Below are 16740 nucleotides of genomic sequence, written 5' to 3' on the forward strand. Positions count from 1 at the left end.
AACGAAGCTTCAGTGACTAGTAACCAAGATGAAAACGCTTCTTTTCCTTCCTGCAAGGGGAAGCTATCTGAAGACAAAAAATACAGATCATGTGCAAAGACAGGTAACAGAAGGCACTCTCACAATGCACTGGCAACCTCCCCAGGCTCCAAGTGACCCACGGCACATCCAGAACAAGTCCACGGACACAGTCCCCTTTTGGCTGCGGTCATCACGTTACCCCTCACATCAGTCACACAGCACCAGTAACCAGCAGACAGCAGAGACAGAAAGCTGTGATTTCTTAAGAGACCAGGGACATGATCTCCTCCGTGTCCTTCCCTCCGAGCTGCTCTCCTCTCCTCTTGCCTTCAGTCACCCAGGAGACAAAAAAGCACACTCTTCTTGGGAGAAGGCTCCCAACCAAACCTCTGATCTCTGGCTACGGCCCAGGTAAATCTGCAAGCAAACAGGACCAACCACAGCCCTCTCGCTGAGAGATGCTGACACCATGTGGGAAAGGCTGAGAAATGCTCCACCACAGACGCTCCACTCCGCGCCCACCAAGCCGGGACTCCGGGAAAAACTCAGGACAACTCACCCCTGAAATAAAGGCGTAGGTTTAAATAGTATTAGTTGAATCATGTTAAAGTCCTCTGTGGGCAATCAGGCTAGAAAGTAGTGTCATTTTAGTTTGGTTTAATTTAAATATACTGGAAGCGATTTTAAAATGGCTTTGATTCACTTTATTTCTACCTCTGAATCAGACTGCCCATGTCTTTTCCATGTGATTTCAATAATCCCTTTTAAATGCTAAACTTCGTAATGTTTCTCACATCTTCCCGTAAAAATCCACGTATCTTCCACATATCGCCTTCCACTAACTTTGTACCCAAATTTCCTAGACAACTTTGAAAAACATAAATGGCCTCTTCCAGTCACCTCCTACCACTTACGACCCTGCAGGAAACCGCGCTGCAGTTGCTTAAGAGTTCGGCTGCACGAGCAGCAGCGTGAGCGGAGGGCAGCGCCTTCCCGAGCGCGGGAACTGTGATTTTTCAGGCAGCTGAAGAAAGAAGCTTTTTTAAAGTGAACTTTACAAACGGGCATTTTTCCCCATGAGGTCTCGTTCTGATTTTTAATCACTCCCCGATCTAACCCGTGGAGAGTTCAATTTCTGCTGTCAGGTGCAGCACTGGAACGTGCACTTCGGCAGCAGCCCTGTGAAAACCAGTTGCTTGAGTGTAACCGCAATTTCTACAAAACCCCACAACAAACCAAATTCCTCAAGCCCCACGCTGCTCCCTGGTCACTACACAATAATGAACAGCCTTAGCTTCCAAGCTCTTGTAGATGAACGAAGAAAAAACCCTGTCCTTTCAGCCAAGACCTCGCTCGATGACTCAAAGACTTAGTCACTGTTACGCAGGTGAGAACAAACTTAGCAGAGGTGTAAATTTTGCACCATAGGAAAGCCACAGCCGGCAGAAGTTAGAACAGAAGTTTCCACAGCAGACAGTACCTGCGCTAACTGCTAGAGAGCTTCTGTTTCCCTAAAGCCCCACCATATTAACAAATTGTTGGCGTTATGTTACGGAGCAATTCCTGTATTTGTCAGCAAAAATGCACATGAAAACTTACAGAATTAGACTATTTCTCACATTGCAGAGAAACATGCTTATTTCAGCCACTTATTTCAGGGGGGGTGGCCAAAGCCCTTAGATGCTCTTCCCGTGAAGCCTATGCTTCTATGCTCCTCCAAAACGCGTGAGTAGTAATTTAACTTCGTATGCCTTTTTTTTTAATGGAGGCTAACACTGGCGCAATTGCTGCTTTCAACACACGCTTCAAAACTCCTTCACCTGACACGTTTCCAGGGCTCGCTCCCAGAAGAGGCCCTGTGATGTGCCATCCTTCTCGTCTGTGGAGGGGCTCCACCAGCCAAACAACCAGGAGGGTGCATCGCAGGGCTCTGAAATGTAACTGGCGGCAGAAATCGCTACCTCCATTTCACCTTCAAACATGCTTATTGCAAACTGAAACCTCCCTGGCTCCATGTGGGTTGGCTCTGGTAATGCCTCTTTCCCCTGTTTGCATAGAAAAGAAGTCCTTTCTTTGTGGCTTTCTGCAGAAGTTAAATGAACAAAAACAACAAAGATTGCTCCACCTAGGCAGATGGCTTTTACCTGAAAGGGATACAGCCCACAGCCCACACTCCACCCACCCAAACCTTAAAGAAATAAACATACAGTGACATAAAATCTGTTATCAAGGAAAGTTTCCCCCCACCCCCTTACAAAAACACTTTAATATTTTGTTCTCCGAGGTGCTGCCAACTCACTTCTCCCCCGCAAACCAGAATGTGTGCAACAGATAAGGAATCAGACACCCCTTTTTGGCTTTAAAGATGTTTCGCTAGACGTTTTCCAAAGACCATTAAAAACTAGGATATGTGCCAGAGGCAGGGAATTCCTGTTATTTTCTAATAAATGTCCAAGAAGACCCCCAAAAAATTAGTGATATAATGATAAACACAATGGTAGCTTGTTTGTGCACCAGGCTCTGCTACGGTAGGACAGAGCAGCGCCGTCCTTCGAGGGTTACGCTAGGTCTGCCCGTAGAGCAGCCAAGGTCACATTTTGAGCGTGAGTCCTACCGCCGCTCAAGAAATGTGGATTTTATCACTGACGTCAGTCAAGCACCCAGGTGCGGGCACAGGCGCTGCCAGGTAAGCTGTTGAGACAGCAGGACTTCAGTGGGTTGGCAGCAGGGAGCGGCGTGACCGTTTGTCTCTGCTCTGCTCTTCTTCCAGCCTCAGAAAGACTCTAACCTGCTCCCACAGCTTTCATTTCAGTAAAGGTAACTCTTACGCGATTCCTGACGCTGTCAGCAAATGCAGCGATGCTGAAGGACTTGAGCAGAAGGTCATCCCGTCTCTTACCTGCCACGCTCCCATTTTCTGGAGTCTCCTCTCCCAGGTGAAGCACTCTCCGCTGCTGTGGTGCTTCCGGACAATGCGCATCCGCCAGCTTTCCCTGCAAAGTAAACGTTTAAAAGCACTGGTTCCAGGTTTGACAGGCTCTGGACAGCAGCGCAAAGCCAAGCTGTAGCAGGGCTTCTGTCAACCACCCCTGACCTGGCACCAGCTTCCCAGGCACTTTGGTGCTTTCCTAAGCTTTCCTACTCCATGCTCGGCCTCCATCCTTGGGGCTCACTTTCCTGAGCAGAGCACTTGGCATGGCGTGGCTTTGTGAAGCAATTCCTCCCCGTTTCAACGAGTCCTGATCACTTCTCCATCACAGGCTCTGAAGAAACAGCAGCCTGAACGCCTCAGCACAAAGAGAAGCTCGGGATCTGGTTCCCTTCCCAGCTTGCCTACACATTCCCTGCATGATCCTAGACCTAACACTGAGGAACAGCAGGTCTCAATTCCCAAGCTATAAAACGGGGCCATTAGCACTTAATTTCTCTAATCCATTGTCTGCCTAGATTGTAAACTCAGTAGGAAAGACTGTGTGTTTGTACAGAACCTAGCATGAAAAGCCTCCAGACATAAATGAAATATAAAATAATAAAAATAATTTAAAATCCCCAGTAGGCAGTTGTAGAAGTAGCAGGATAGAAGAGAAACACATGCTTGCCTTTTAATGACAAAAATAAACACCCTCCAGGCAGTCAGGAGACTGCTGAGCTCCGCGGTGCAAGGTTTCGCGTTGCTTTTCCGGGATGGGCTCGCAAACCCGCAGCTGGGGACGCCACGCCAAACACCAGCAGGCAGGTCGAGATCCCATTAACACCCCACCAGCATCGTCCTTCGTCGCACCCTCCCCGCAGCCCCTCAGGCCCCGAGCGCACGAAGCCTACCGCGCTCGGCGCAGCCCATCCGAGCGACACGCGGCGCTGCCGGCCCCGCGAGGACGGCGCGTCCCCCCCTTCCCACAAGGGGCAGGGCGGAGGGAAGCCCCGTCCCGCGAGCCCGCGCCGTTCCTGCTGCGAGAAGCGGCCGAGGGATTTCACCCCATTTAAGCCACAAAGCCACGCCTAACCCTTCCCGTTTACAAGTCCGCAAATTCCGCGGGAGGCGGCTTTGCCGCAGCAAGGCGAGCCAGGAGCGCCCTCGGCGCGAGAGCCCAGCGCCCGGCAGCGAGGGACGAGCGGGCGGCCGTGGGGGAGAGCGCGCCGGGGGAACGCGCGTTTGGGGGCGAAGGGGCAGCAACCAGCGGCGCAGCCGCTTTGATAAGCGCCTCCACGGGCCGCTGCGCCGACACCCCAGCAAGGCAGCACCCACCCCGGGCCCCCCCCGCCGGTCTCTGCCCAGCCAGCGTGGGCAGGCGCCACGAGGGCCGTGGTTCGGGGAGGGCCGTGGAGCGGTGCTGCTGCTCCTCGCGCCCCAGCCGCGCTCGGCGCCGGGGTCCGGGGGCCCTGCGCGACGGCGGATCCCAGAGGCCGGGGCAGCCACAACACGCGGCGGGGAGCCCCCCCCCCCCACGCCCCTCGCACGCTGGGCACGCTGCAGGCCCTCCCGCGGCCACGCGCTTGCACACGCCGGCCCCGCGTGCACTGCAGGGGGCGCCCACGCGCCTGCACCCGCACTGCCTGCGCGCGTGCAGCCGCGCGCACAGACGTGCGCTCGAGCACAGGCGCGCGCGCACAACCGCGTGCCATCACGTGCCCCCCACGCGCCCGTGCACTCCCACGCGCCCACGTCTAACACACCGACGCGCGCGGGCGCACGCACGCCCCGGCACACACACGGGTGCAGGCGCACACGCACGGGTGTGATGTCACCCGCCTGCATCCGCACGCACCGTGCACACACGGGCACGCACAATCGCGGGCACGCACGCCTGCAGCCACGCGCGCGCCGCGTGCACCGCCCCCCCACACACACGCCGAGCCCCGCGCGCAGGCGCCCTCGCGCCCTCCGCACCTGCCGTCGCCGCGCGGCGCCCCCTAGCGGCCCCTGGCGGGACGCGGCGCCCGCAGCGCGCAGCCCCGCGCGCCCCTCCGGCAGCCCGCCCGCTGGAATGGGGCAGGCGGCTCCGCCGGGCCACGTGACCAGGCAGGCCTGACCACTCCCGCCCCGTGGGGGGGGGGAGCTGGCGGCATCGCCGCGCCATCCGTCCGCGGTCGGAGCGGGGCGAGGGGGCTCCGCCACCCCCGCGGCTTGGAGCAGCCCGGGGGAGAGGGGGCGGCCGGGCCGTGGGGGCTTTAAAGGGCGGGTCCGGGGTTGCTGAGGGGAAATGGCGGGAAGGGGGCTGAGGGCAGCGGTGGTACGGAGCGTGGCCCGCCTTGCTCTGGAGGCAGGCCTGGTGCCCCAGCGCTGCCTGCAGGGACCGGCCAGCCCCCGCCATGGCGGCCCTGGCTTCTTATGGGGCCTGGGTGTAGCGCAGGGGCTGTACAGGCAGCCCGAGTGCCAGGGCCTCTAGGGGTGCTGGAGGTTTTGGGCTGCTCAGGGCTGCTGGAGGTTGCTGCTGGCCTTTCTGTACCTGTGGTGGCTCGCCTTCCCCAGTGAGGGTGCTGGGTGTCTGGTGGGCCCTGGGATGGGCCCGTGTGGGGGACAAACAGTTACAACCAGCACTGTCCTCACAACGCGGGTTGTGGTGTGCAGCACTGCAAGGGCCATAGTCACGGGGAGGGAACTACAAAAACACTTCAAAAGAGGCGTTGTGAAGGAAAATGGGGTTGGCCATGGGAACGTGGTGTCTGTGGCAAACGCAGGGCACCTCCTGTCTGACCAGACCAGAGTGATGGGAGCTGTGTTCCTCTGAGTTTCTCTCCTGTGATGGGCTGGATAACAGCAGCGTTGGATTTGTAGTAATGTAATTATCTGTGTATCAGGTCACAGAGATCAATGCTTTAGTAAGCAGAGCTGCCAAGTAAGATTTAATCTAGGTCTTTATCATCTCTGAAAAAAAACACAGGAGAGAGTTGGTCAGAAAAACAGAAAATAAAGTGTTGTGACCTGCTGTGTTAAAGGGGAGCTCTAAGCTGGGTTTGAATTGCACCTGGTTGTTCGTGCTGCCATTGCACCTACGGGGCAGCAGGCGCCGTGCGTTCGGAGGGAGGCAGCGCAAATGCAAAGCTCTAACAACTAGGAAAAATGTCGCCATCCTGGAACTCTTGTGTACCGATCACCTGGCCCTACCTAGAAAGAATCTGAAAGAGAAATAGAAGAAACAGCTTTAAAAATCAAGGCATTCCCATTCCAAAATTGGAACCAGGGACGGGCGCACGCAGAGATGGAGGAACAGGCGCGTCCTGCGGCAGCCCGCGCGAGGAGGCACGGCGAGCGGAGCTGGCTGGCCTCGCAGCCGGCCTCGGCCTTCTCCCGGCCGGGGAACGGGGGAGCGGAGCGAGAGAGCATCAGCATCGGTATGCGCTCGGGGCGGGTTAGCCGCCTGTTCGTTATCCGCCTGTTCATTAGCCGCATATTAAACACCAGGGGGAAATTACCGTCTTCTCCGGGCCGGCCAGGTGAGAAGCGCGATTCCCGGGGCTGTGCTCCGCCTGGCTCCGCTGTGAGCCGCTACCACTGGAGGGCAACAGGAGACCACCGGATTTCTCCCACCCTTGAACCTGCGGTAGAGCTAAAATGAGCATAAAGGGCAAATGAAATCAATCCGCTGTTGCAGAATAGGTCTGCTGGGAAGCCGAGCCCAGCAGAAAGATGAGGGAGCTGCAGCGTGCTGGAGAGATCAAGCTCTAATTAGCCTTTCATGTGTTTTCTTCCCTGTATTATTTCCCAAAAAAGTTTCTAAATATTTCTCCGAGCTGTGTGTCATGTTATTCTGGTTTAAGTGGAACAGCATGGTGCCCTTCATTATTTTTTTAAAGGGCCTAAAAGCTCAGTCTGACGCTTGAATGTCCTCGTGCCTCCCAAGCAGACGCTGTTACAACCTCCCCTCTCACTGCTGCAGGGAGTCAGATAATGCCCAAGAAATCCAGAAACAACACATTCTTGGCAGCAGTCGGCGTCTTCTTTTTTAAACGCAGACTTGCACCATATAAATCCTGGCTCCCTCTGTCCTGTCAGTGGCCACTGAGGCATGATTTCCAGTTCTGCAAACCGTGAACAACGCGGTGGGAAAGCCCAGCTAGGAAACAAGGTGGGAGAGCCACCTTTACGTTTCTCTGGTGCCTTTTGAGGCTCTCGAGGCCCTTTGGAAGTGAGAGCCAAGCTCTAAGTGTGTGTTACAGAGGGAGAGAAAGAAGTCCGAGGTGACGCTTGGAAGTGTGAGCGGAGCCTGGAGCCGGGCATGTGTTTCCAATGTCATGAGCTCATTCTCATGCCTGTTTTGCTGGCGCAGAACTGCAGCACAGAGCCGTGGCACTTGAATTAACGGGGAAGGAAGTAGTAATGCAGCACTTCTGGTTTTAAAATGAATCAATAAATAGACCATGACCTGCACGCAGTGCACTAGAAGGGCACTGTAGTTTGGAGCCGTTAGTTTCTTGGCCGAGGTCTAGGAGCTGATCCTTTCCTCGTGCCGCGGCTGGTGAGCTGTAACATCGTGGGTTATCCACAGTTAGGGGCAGGAGGGAGAGGGAGAACACGGGCAAGCAAGCAAGTGCTAATTCACAAACATGCAGGGAAACAAACAAAACCAGAGGCAAACCATCTTGTTCTTGTAAATGCTGAGCATCGCTCTCTGGTTTGTTCTGTTTTCCCATGACAAATTTTTGTCAGCGTCATGAGAAAAGCACTGAAAATTCCTAATGGCAAAATAAAAATTAAAGAGGCCAGCGTGTCATGCCTGACACGTGGGTCAGGCCCATCCTTGCTGCCAGGATCCATCTCCAGCAGGGAGTCTCACCAAAGAGCTCCTTTGCAGAGGAAGACGCGGTGTTATCTGGCAGAATCGGGATGCTGGCGAGGCAGAGCGTGAGATACCACAAGTCTCCAAAGTGGTGGCACTGATACCCACATTTCCCATCCTGCCTGCCTTGGTGGTCATGCCTGGAGTTGCAAATCCTCCTCTGTTACAATTTGTTGAAGCTGTGACCCCCCCGGGAATGTCTCAGAGTGACAGCCAGACCAACCATGGAAGTGCTAGTGATCTGCTCGACACTTTTTCTCTCTTCAGGACAGCTTGTCTGCCTCCCAGGAGAATCACCACAACTCCATTAGAGTCCATTAGCAGCTTCCTTTCCTCTAGCCTTGAAGTGAATTTAGCGCTGGCGAAAGGTGTTGTCGTGGCGGGACGCAGGCTGGAGCCTGCTCGCAGCACAGCTCCGGCGCGGAGAGGAGCCAGGCGCACGCAGAGCAGCCCCACCGAACCTGCCCCGTCCGCAGGCAGCCCTCTCTCCGTGCAGGAAGGAACCGCAGGGGCCTCTTCTTCCTTTTCCTGCAGACTTGGACAATAGCAGAGGCAAGGACTTGAAAGACAAGGAGCGATGGGCTTCCCCACATCAAAACAAGAGGTTTTTAAGAAAGTGGTGTCTGACGGGCATTTGCTTGCCCTGCAGAGGGGGTTTCAGGGGCACTAGCGCTTTGCTGTGAGCTGTCTGTGCCATCGGGTTATTGCTACCATGACCTGGCCATCCCAGTCGGAGAGCCCTTTGCATCCCGAGCCAAGGACAAAGCCTGACAAAAAGTGTTGCGGGGCCGTGTGGGACAGGAATGGATGGCAGTCGTATTGAGGGCTTTGGCCAGGACAAAGAGATGCCTCTTTCACTGAGAAATGGCCCAGCTTGGAGCCCCTGGGGGGACCATGGGCAGAGCGGGGCAGGTGCCCCGCAGCCTCGGCAGCAGCCAGGCAAGGGCACTGCAGGTCAGGACTGAGGGGTGGAGAAAGCACGCGGAGCATTTGGCCTTGCTATACCCTGCACTGCGGATGTGAACAGCCTTCCATAAATATCAAAATGCTTTCAACATGACAAGTGTCAGCAGCTGTGAGTCAGCCCTTTGCAATGCTTCCAATCAGACAAACCATGGTTTCATTGCCTCTGGGTCCCCTGGAATGTGAGCCACACAGAAGCTCACCCCGGCAGTCCGGCTGCTTCTCTGGGCTGCAGACAAAGGCGAAGCAAGCACCTTGTGAAGTCCCGACGCAGTGATGCGTGCCCAGGCTACAAGGGATGCGAGGGGAAGATGCCACTTTCCAGGTAGCACTTCAGCGCGTTGTGCCTGGCCAGCATGTGGCTCGGTGTGGCAAATGGATCCCAAGAGCACATCCCAACTCTTCTGCCAGGGGAGATCTGGGAACAGCTGCTGAGAGAGTGCTTGATCCTCAGCCCTTCAAAGCCTGCTGCAGATTTCAGTGGATTTTAGCCATTGTAAGATGGAAATGTGCAGGTGCCTATCTGTGCACGCCCTCAGCACAGCCCTGTCCCACTCACAGCCCCTGGCAGCCCTCCAGCTCCAAACGATTCTCACCTATCTCACCATGCTTGCCCACTTTATCCCAGTAAACCCACAATAATCACTCTATTCTTCTCAACCCTTTGCTGCTGCACCCATCCGGAGGCCCTCAATACACTTTGGCTCTACTTTTCCCCTTCCTGTGCCGTACCTTCTTTCATTCCTACTCACCCCTACTATTAGCAATAAGAGCTGTAATTGTCTGTGCAATTAATCTGTGTAATCACTGACTGTGCCCAGAATCCTCTCCCTACCTCTGTTGCAGTAGGGTTTACAGGTTTTTCCGTTGAACAAATATGGGTGCAATTCAGCTGAAATGCCAGTCCCTATCAGTTGCTGGCTTAGGGCATTGCAGCATGAGCAAACAATGCTGATTATGGAGGGGAAAAGCAAGTGTGGAAAGCAATTGTTCTCTTCTCGTTGACTTCACCTTGATAACAAAGACGCCAACTCCAAGACAAAAGCTATTTCATGGTTCCGTGCCCTGGGGTTGCAGGATTCCCATTCCTGGAAAAGGGACAATTGGTGGTACTAGTTTAAAATGCAGCTCTGAGGTGGGAAGGATACTCTGCTGGTCAGGCAGAGTGGGAAGAGCTGGAGTTCATTTCCTTTTCTTCTTCCACCCACCATGAAACCTTGGGCAAGTCTCTTACCCTGGAGAAGAAAACTTTTCTGTGATTTTTTTAGTTGAAAGCTGTCAACAGCTATAGCTCAGAGGTTAACGTCTCTCCTCTTGCAGTGCTGTCAGTGTGTGCAGAAATGCTTCTGCTGCGAGGTCACTGGAGTGCAAACAAGCGTGCACGTAGACAGGTGAAGGTGTGATGCCTTCATCTCCGCTCTGCGCACCATCTGCAGGCTTTGTGCACAGCGCGCCCGTGCTGTCGGCCCAGCTGCCATCTGGGTTTAGGGGCCATCACACTGGATTTCTTTACAGCAGCTACAGGCTGAACAGCCCAACTAATTGTCTTTCCCGAAATCTTGCGTGTAACTACCCACGGCACATGAGCTGTTGACTCTGAGCCCAACCAAACTGACCACAGGATTTCGCCCTGCGTGAGTGCGGGGGATCGATCCCTCACGGCTGGCCATGCTCTGGTTTCTCCAGTGGCTTGTGCCAGCAGGTTCTTCGCTGCCCGGCTCTGTGGCTCACTGGTGGGTTACCCACAGGTCTGGCAGAGGGCAGAGCGGAGTGCTGCACGTGCCACGGCAGGTACCAGCTTCTGCTGGTACTTGAGAAGACCAAGATCCAGGCCAGTGCCTAAATGCCAAGGAGCTTCTGTAAGCAGTCGGGGTGCAGGGGTGAGAGGAGCTCTGTGGGGTCCCTCCCAAAGTGACTCACTTTCAAACTGAAAAGTTTCTTTTAGATGGTTGGGGAATTTGCACTGAAGGGGAAACAAAGTCCTTAGGATCTTGCTCTGCAGAGGAGAAGCCTCTGTATCTGTGGGCACACATAAACATCTCCAGGATTTCTCCTGCAAGAGAGCCCCTGCTTGCTGAGAAGCTCCACGGGCTTCACCCAGCACTGCAGCTCCCGCTGGGCTAGCCAGCAGCCAGCTGAGAGTTCGAACCAGCTTATGTTTTTAATGATGAAACTGCTTCTGGCTTACTGGGGCAGGGCAAGTCCTGCTGCCAGGCAGCTCGGCTTGGGAGTGAGCAGGACAGTCTCCTCTGAAAATCCCTGGGATTTAGCGCTGATAGTTACTGGAATGGCTCCTAGTGTGGTGTTTTTCGGGCAGCTTCTCCACAGCCCTGTGTCGCTGATCACGTACAGAAGGACTGTGGAACTGCCTACTGAACTATTGCTAACGTGCTCCTTGGAGGTGTCCATCCATGTTCTGGCTCCGGCTGGCTGGGAGCAAAGCCTGAGGCAGCGCATGGGGACTAGTGGATAGAGAAACTCCCAGAGACTCGGCTGGAGCGGCAAGAGAGGAGGGAGCGTCGCTGCTCCTCTGGAAACACGATGTTATGGTTCCACGCCTGGACTGGAAGGTCTTCTGTTAGCCCATGGTCACGTGCCTTTGCACCATGCTGTCCTTGTTGAGTTAACGTGAGGGGTCTGGCACAGGCATTGGGAAGATCCTCTGGTACCTGAGAACCCCAGTCTGCAGAACCCCCTCAAACAACCCAGCTGAGGATCCCCTAGGACTCTGCTGACAGAGATGGCCTCCAGGGCCAACACAAGTCCGTGATGACTAGCTGCAAGGTGATGGTGTTGCTTGGCACAAGCTAAAATACGTCTCTGGTGGAGAGCCAGGTGGCTCCGTGATTCATTCAGTGCCTCACATCAATGTGGGATTGTTCACCGTTGTATCCGGGGTGGATCCTAGAAGCATCTTTCTAAGTAAAGCTTTGGATCCTGACGTCTCAGCTTCTGACGTATGGGTGCTACCACGTGGCACAACCTGCGCTGCCTGCTCCTGCCCTCCTGCAGCATCGCACACCACAGCAATATGGAGGCACTTATTGCCCATGCGAGGTTTCCTCACTAGAAATGGTCAGTTAAAAGCTGCCTCAGGAAAAGGACTTGCTGTCAAGAAAAGAAGAATCCAGTCTCTAACTCTTTGCAATTTTGAGAGCAAAATGCAAGCCGCGGATGCGTGCTGCAGAGAGCTGTCCTGTGCTCTTTTGCTGGCTTTAATGTCCCCGACCTCTGAGAAAACACCCCAGAGAAACCAAAGATGTGCATCCTGGGTGGCAGTGGCTCAGGAGTCTCCGTTGTGTGCTGAGCAACGTCTGTACAACATCCTCAGTGCCCTTTGGGGCAGGGAGCCTCTAGATGCCAGTCTTCTTTTGGGCTTCTCCGTAGCTTGTTTGCACATGGTAAACTACCAGTGTCCCAAAGCACTGGCCAAAAAGGGCTTTTTCTCAGTGCTCCACCTCCAAAGCAAGGTAATTCCTTGGGGGAGGCTGTAGGAGCCACCCGGTGCAGCACCTCAGCTTTGTCCATGCCGGGCAGCAGCAGGACCTCATCCTATTTCGTTGACGTCAGTGGTTTTCCCCTCGCTGCCTGCTGAAGTCCTCACGCCACCCAGCATGTACAGACAGATACAGGGAGCTCTGCTGCAACCCAGCCCACGCCTCTGGCACGCTCCGGGCTGTAGCAGTTGCTTTTCGATTCCATCCTGCACAGACGCATCTGTCGGCTCAGGGCACCCTGGCCAGCCCCCACCGCGGAGCGTGCGGCCGTGCCTGCAGGACAGAGGGAGCTGGTCCTTTCCCTCGCCCAGCTCGTGGCTGTCTCTGACTCACGGATGCTCCTGGGCATGGCGTGGCTTCTGCGGAGGCTTGCACTTTCAGTCCATGAAAATCTTAACTGTAAGGTCTAGAAAACAAAAGGTGCTTTTCCAGTAAGAGGAGGCTGATTAACATTCCCTCGGGGCGGGGGGGGGAACCAAAGGGCCTTGTCACTGTTCTGACTACATGCGTTTTGTTGTTCCAAGAAAAAGGGTGACTCACCTGGCGGAGGCTTCGGAAGCGGTGAGGTCTCTGCAGCACGCACGTGGCTGTTAAAACAAGCCCTCTAGTAACGGGGTTTAGCAGAGGTGTGAAGGGCTGCCTCCTGCCCCAGCGTGTACCCAGCATCAGTCTGTCCTCGGGTCCCCTCCGCCGGGCAGCTCACACCGTCACGAATGTTGTTGAATGCTTTGGGCTCGGTGTTGCCGAACAGCGCTAGATGCTGTGCCCGCGTGCTCCCACGCCGAAAGAAGGGGCTGGCTCAGCTCAGGGTGTCTCTGGGGGTGTTTGGAGGTGGCAGCAGGACCCAATTCCAGACCTCGGTGGATACTCATGGTCCTCTCCCCTGCCCCATGGTCCTCTCGTGGTCCTCTCCCCTGCCCCGTGCCACTTGGCAGCCTGGTCAAGGTCCAGTCAAGTACAAAGCAGGTCAGGCATCCCTCAAAGGTGTCCCTGGGAGCTGCCTGGACTTGCTCTGTCTGTAACAGTTATGCCGTCAATCCTAGGAAGGTCATAGCCCTCTGTGGCTTTTTCAGATAAGCATTTCAGTGCTTATCATGTTTTCTTAATTTTTGAAGGCCCCAGAGGAGGAGGAAGGCTGGAGGGGTGAGGAGGAGGAGGGAGGAAGATAGCAGCGGTCTGCTTCCTGCCCAGATTCATTGCTCGGTCAACTTCCCACGTCACTTCTGATGTGTTGGGCATGGTGCCACTTCAGTTCTCGTGTGTCAGACTTCTGCAAGGTGTTCTGGAGCCAGTGGTGAGAGGGAGGTGGTCTCAGCATGTAACACAGGACACAGGGCAGAGCATTCCCGAAGAACAATTGGGCAGAGCAGCTGCTTGGGCCAGCTCGCAAATTTTATTTGTTCTTTTTGCACTGTCACATTAATACTTTGTCTTTTATGAGCACATCCTGGGTAGGGCCATGCTCGGAGAAATCTGCTCTGCGCAGACAGGTCCATTTTAGTTAAGAAAAGAAGAGACAGAGGAGCTACCAGCAGAGGTGGTCGCAGAGGATTCTGCCACTGATGCTGCCGAGGGGCGTTCCCAGGGTGAAGAAGGACCTCGAGGACAGTCCCTTGTTCCAGCCCTTCTGCATGACCTGAACATTTCAGCCCAAGGCCTCCCCCACCTCGCCCCCCCGCCCCGGCCTGCAGTCCCCAGAGGCACTCCGTGGCTTCCCTCCAGTTAGGCAAGAAACAAATCTGCAATTCCAAGCAGAGGTTACAAATAGAGAGATTTTTTAACCTTTTCTCCTCGTTTGCACAGGTACATTCCAGGGAAGCACTCCCAAGTCTTATTCATAACCAATATTTGTTCCTCTGAAAACGGTCTTTTGTGTTGGGTCAGCTCATTGATATCTGTGTGTTTATTTTGCTCAAATTCCAGAAACAAGTAACCATGCATCTACAAAACCTACATGATCCTGACTATATGGCTCTCTGCCTCTCTCGTTCTTGAAATAAATTCTTATTCTTTATTTTTGCAGCCTGCTTCTGTTGGGAAGGTCGATCAGTTCTGCAAACAGCCCCTGCACAGCTTGCTGTTACTGGCACGGCTCTGTTTTGCCAGTGATCGTGCCTGAGCCAGCAGCCGTCTGAAGATGGGCTGCGCCTGGGAGGAAGGGTTTGCTCCAGCCAGTCCTATGGCCACTTCGGTTTTCCTCGGCCATCTCCAGCTACAAGCTGTGACCAGAGCGCCGTCCCTCAGCCAGTCTCCCACTCCTCCTGATTCCCCTCTGCCCTCCTGGGGACAAAAAAGTGGCATTTACTGGCTGCTAACCACCTTTCCCATTCCACCGTGGAAGGGTTTCATTACCATGGTCTTACCCACCTGCACGACTATGTAACTACTTACAGAGTCTAGGGATATGTTGTTTGCTAATAATGTTTGGGGCCTTGAGGGTGGGAAAATCCAGGATGACGCAGAGGCTTGTTTGTGGTGGGATTTTTCACTTCAGTCTAAGTACACCCGCACAGTTGACTGGCGTGTGGTACTCACAGGCGTTGCTGCTTAAATACAAAACATCCTCGGTAAATTCAGCTTAACCCGGGTTGTAATGGGGATAACAGAGCCCTAATGCAAGCAGATTTTTACACCTGCGCAACACAGGGGGTGGTTAGTGATCCATCGGGGCAGGTCAAAATACCCTGCTGTGTTGACAAGCCCTCTGTCCACCTCATTAATTTTTTCCCATTACTCTTCCACGCGTACGGAGAGCGCAAAGAACATGTAATGGCTTGGCAAAAGAGCTACCCAACATCTTGGCTTCACTGCAAAACCAGCAAAGTCAAAGCCAAAGGAAAATGGTGTTTTTTTCTGAGGGGTCTTGCAGTATGTCCGCGCTCATGTTTGCTTCAGCATTCGGGGAGGAGTTTGACAGTACTGCAACAAAAAAGCCTTTTTCTATAGCAGCTGGCCCTCCAGGACATCTCTGAGTGCCTTACACAATGCAAATGGAAAAGCACTGAGACGTGAATGTCTGTGCTGCAGATTGAAAGCAACATTAAAACAGCAACACAGGATTTCAATTTGGGTTTATAAGTGCCAATAGCAGTAACAATCCGATACCCACTGAGAAAGAATTGCATCACTCTGGGACAGCGAGGCCTCTTCAAGCCTGGGGCAAACGGGACGGGATGTTAAAACACAGCAAACAGCTTTGCATTTATTTATGTATTGCTGAGCAAGTTAATGTTAGCGAACGGTGTCAGTGTGATGGAAGCGCCTTCTTTTGTGGACGCCAGCCCAGCACTGCAGTCACGTTTGATCTGATCACCACCTTCTTTCAAGTGAGGCATGAACCAGCTGTGTGCTGGAGCTGGGGCAGCGGGACGGGGCGGTCCAGCGCAGGGTCGCTCTTGGATGTCCACGCCTGCGTGCCCTTTTTCCAAAGGAGATGCTTAGCCCTGAACAACGCGTTTTAGCCTGCTGACAAAGGGTTGATCTTACCAGGGTTGCAAACCCCATAGAACATCGTCAAAGCTGGGTGTGCTCTGAGTGCAAGCTGCAAATGAGGGGACCGGAGCATAAAGGCACCTTTTTCTACGGCCAAAACCCTTCCTTTCCCCCCGCAGCCCTGGCGCTTTCCCTTCCTACACTGTCTGTAGCTGCTGCAAACGGCGCAGTCCTCTATATCTGCCCAAGCATCCTGCGAGAGAGAAGATGCTCAGCTCGAGGGACCTAACGCAGATCGTGGTTCCCCAGCATTACCCCCCGTCTGCTCCCTCCAGCTGGAGTCTCGCACTGGTGATGGGTGTGCAGTAACAGCGATAGGGAACGTCCTCCAGGTTATAAATGCTGTCTGTCAAGCACCTCATCAATGGTGAATTTTACCACCCAGGAAAAAGGAAAGCTGCCGGGAGATCACTCCCCGCCGCAATCTCGCAGCTGTTACGGAAGGAAAGGGGCTGTGCTGGCAGTGTGAAACACTGTTTACCCAGGGATGTAAGGCAAGGAAAAAACAACTGCTGATAATAAATAAAACGTTGGAAAGACTGTAAAGTGAGATCAGGGAATTTAAAGGAAGGGAGTTTATATGGTGTATTTCCTGATAAAATCGGACATTTCAAAGCGTCCCTTAGCGGTGTGGCAATGTTGCGGTAAGCCAAAAGCATTTATGGGCAGAAGGATAGGCAGTCCCCTTGAAAAAGGGTATTTCAGATATATGATTTTAGAGGTTGCCGCGTGGCTCTGTGCCTACTGAAACTGGAAGAAACCCTTGAGCCAAAACGTACAGCAATCCAAAAAGATGTTTGGGGATTATTTATTATCATCCGTTCCCATTGCGGGAATGCTAAATGCAGCAGTCAGGCCTGGCTGCTCTGGGCTGGACACTGTGCAAACATGAGTTAGAGACACAGTTGCCTTTAAATATATTTTTTAATCTGCTCCCTGTAATACACCAGTCAGATAATTGTGCTGAGGGTGTGGGCAGACCTGGGTCT

The 16740-nt window shown here is 54.0% G+C and overlaps 1 long non-coding RNA gene across 1 annotated transcript; it reads right to left on the reverse strand.

Annotated features, from left to right (window-relative positions):
• Nucleotides 1-200: 200 nt before the first annotated feature.
• LOC142419895 (uncharacterized) lies at nt 201-4999 on the reverse strand. The gene is made up of 3 exons (XR_012778663.1): nt 4910-4999; nt 2921-3014; nt 201-582 (listed from the first exon to the last, which is right to left on the reverse strand). It is a non-coding gene; the product is annotated as an uncharacterized LOC142419895 (long non-coding RNA).
• Between the last annotated feature and the right edge of the window lie 11741 nt (nt 5000-16740).

The sequence above is a fragment of the Mycteria americana genome, chromosome 22 (assembly GCF_035582795.1).
Source record: "Mycteria americana isolate JAX WOST 10 ecotype Jacksonville Zoo and Gardens chromosome 22, USCA_MyAme_1.0, whole genome shotgun sequence".
NCBI lineage: Eukaryota > Metazoa > Chordata > Aves > Ciconiiformes > Ciconiidae > Mycteria > Mycteria americana.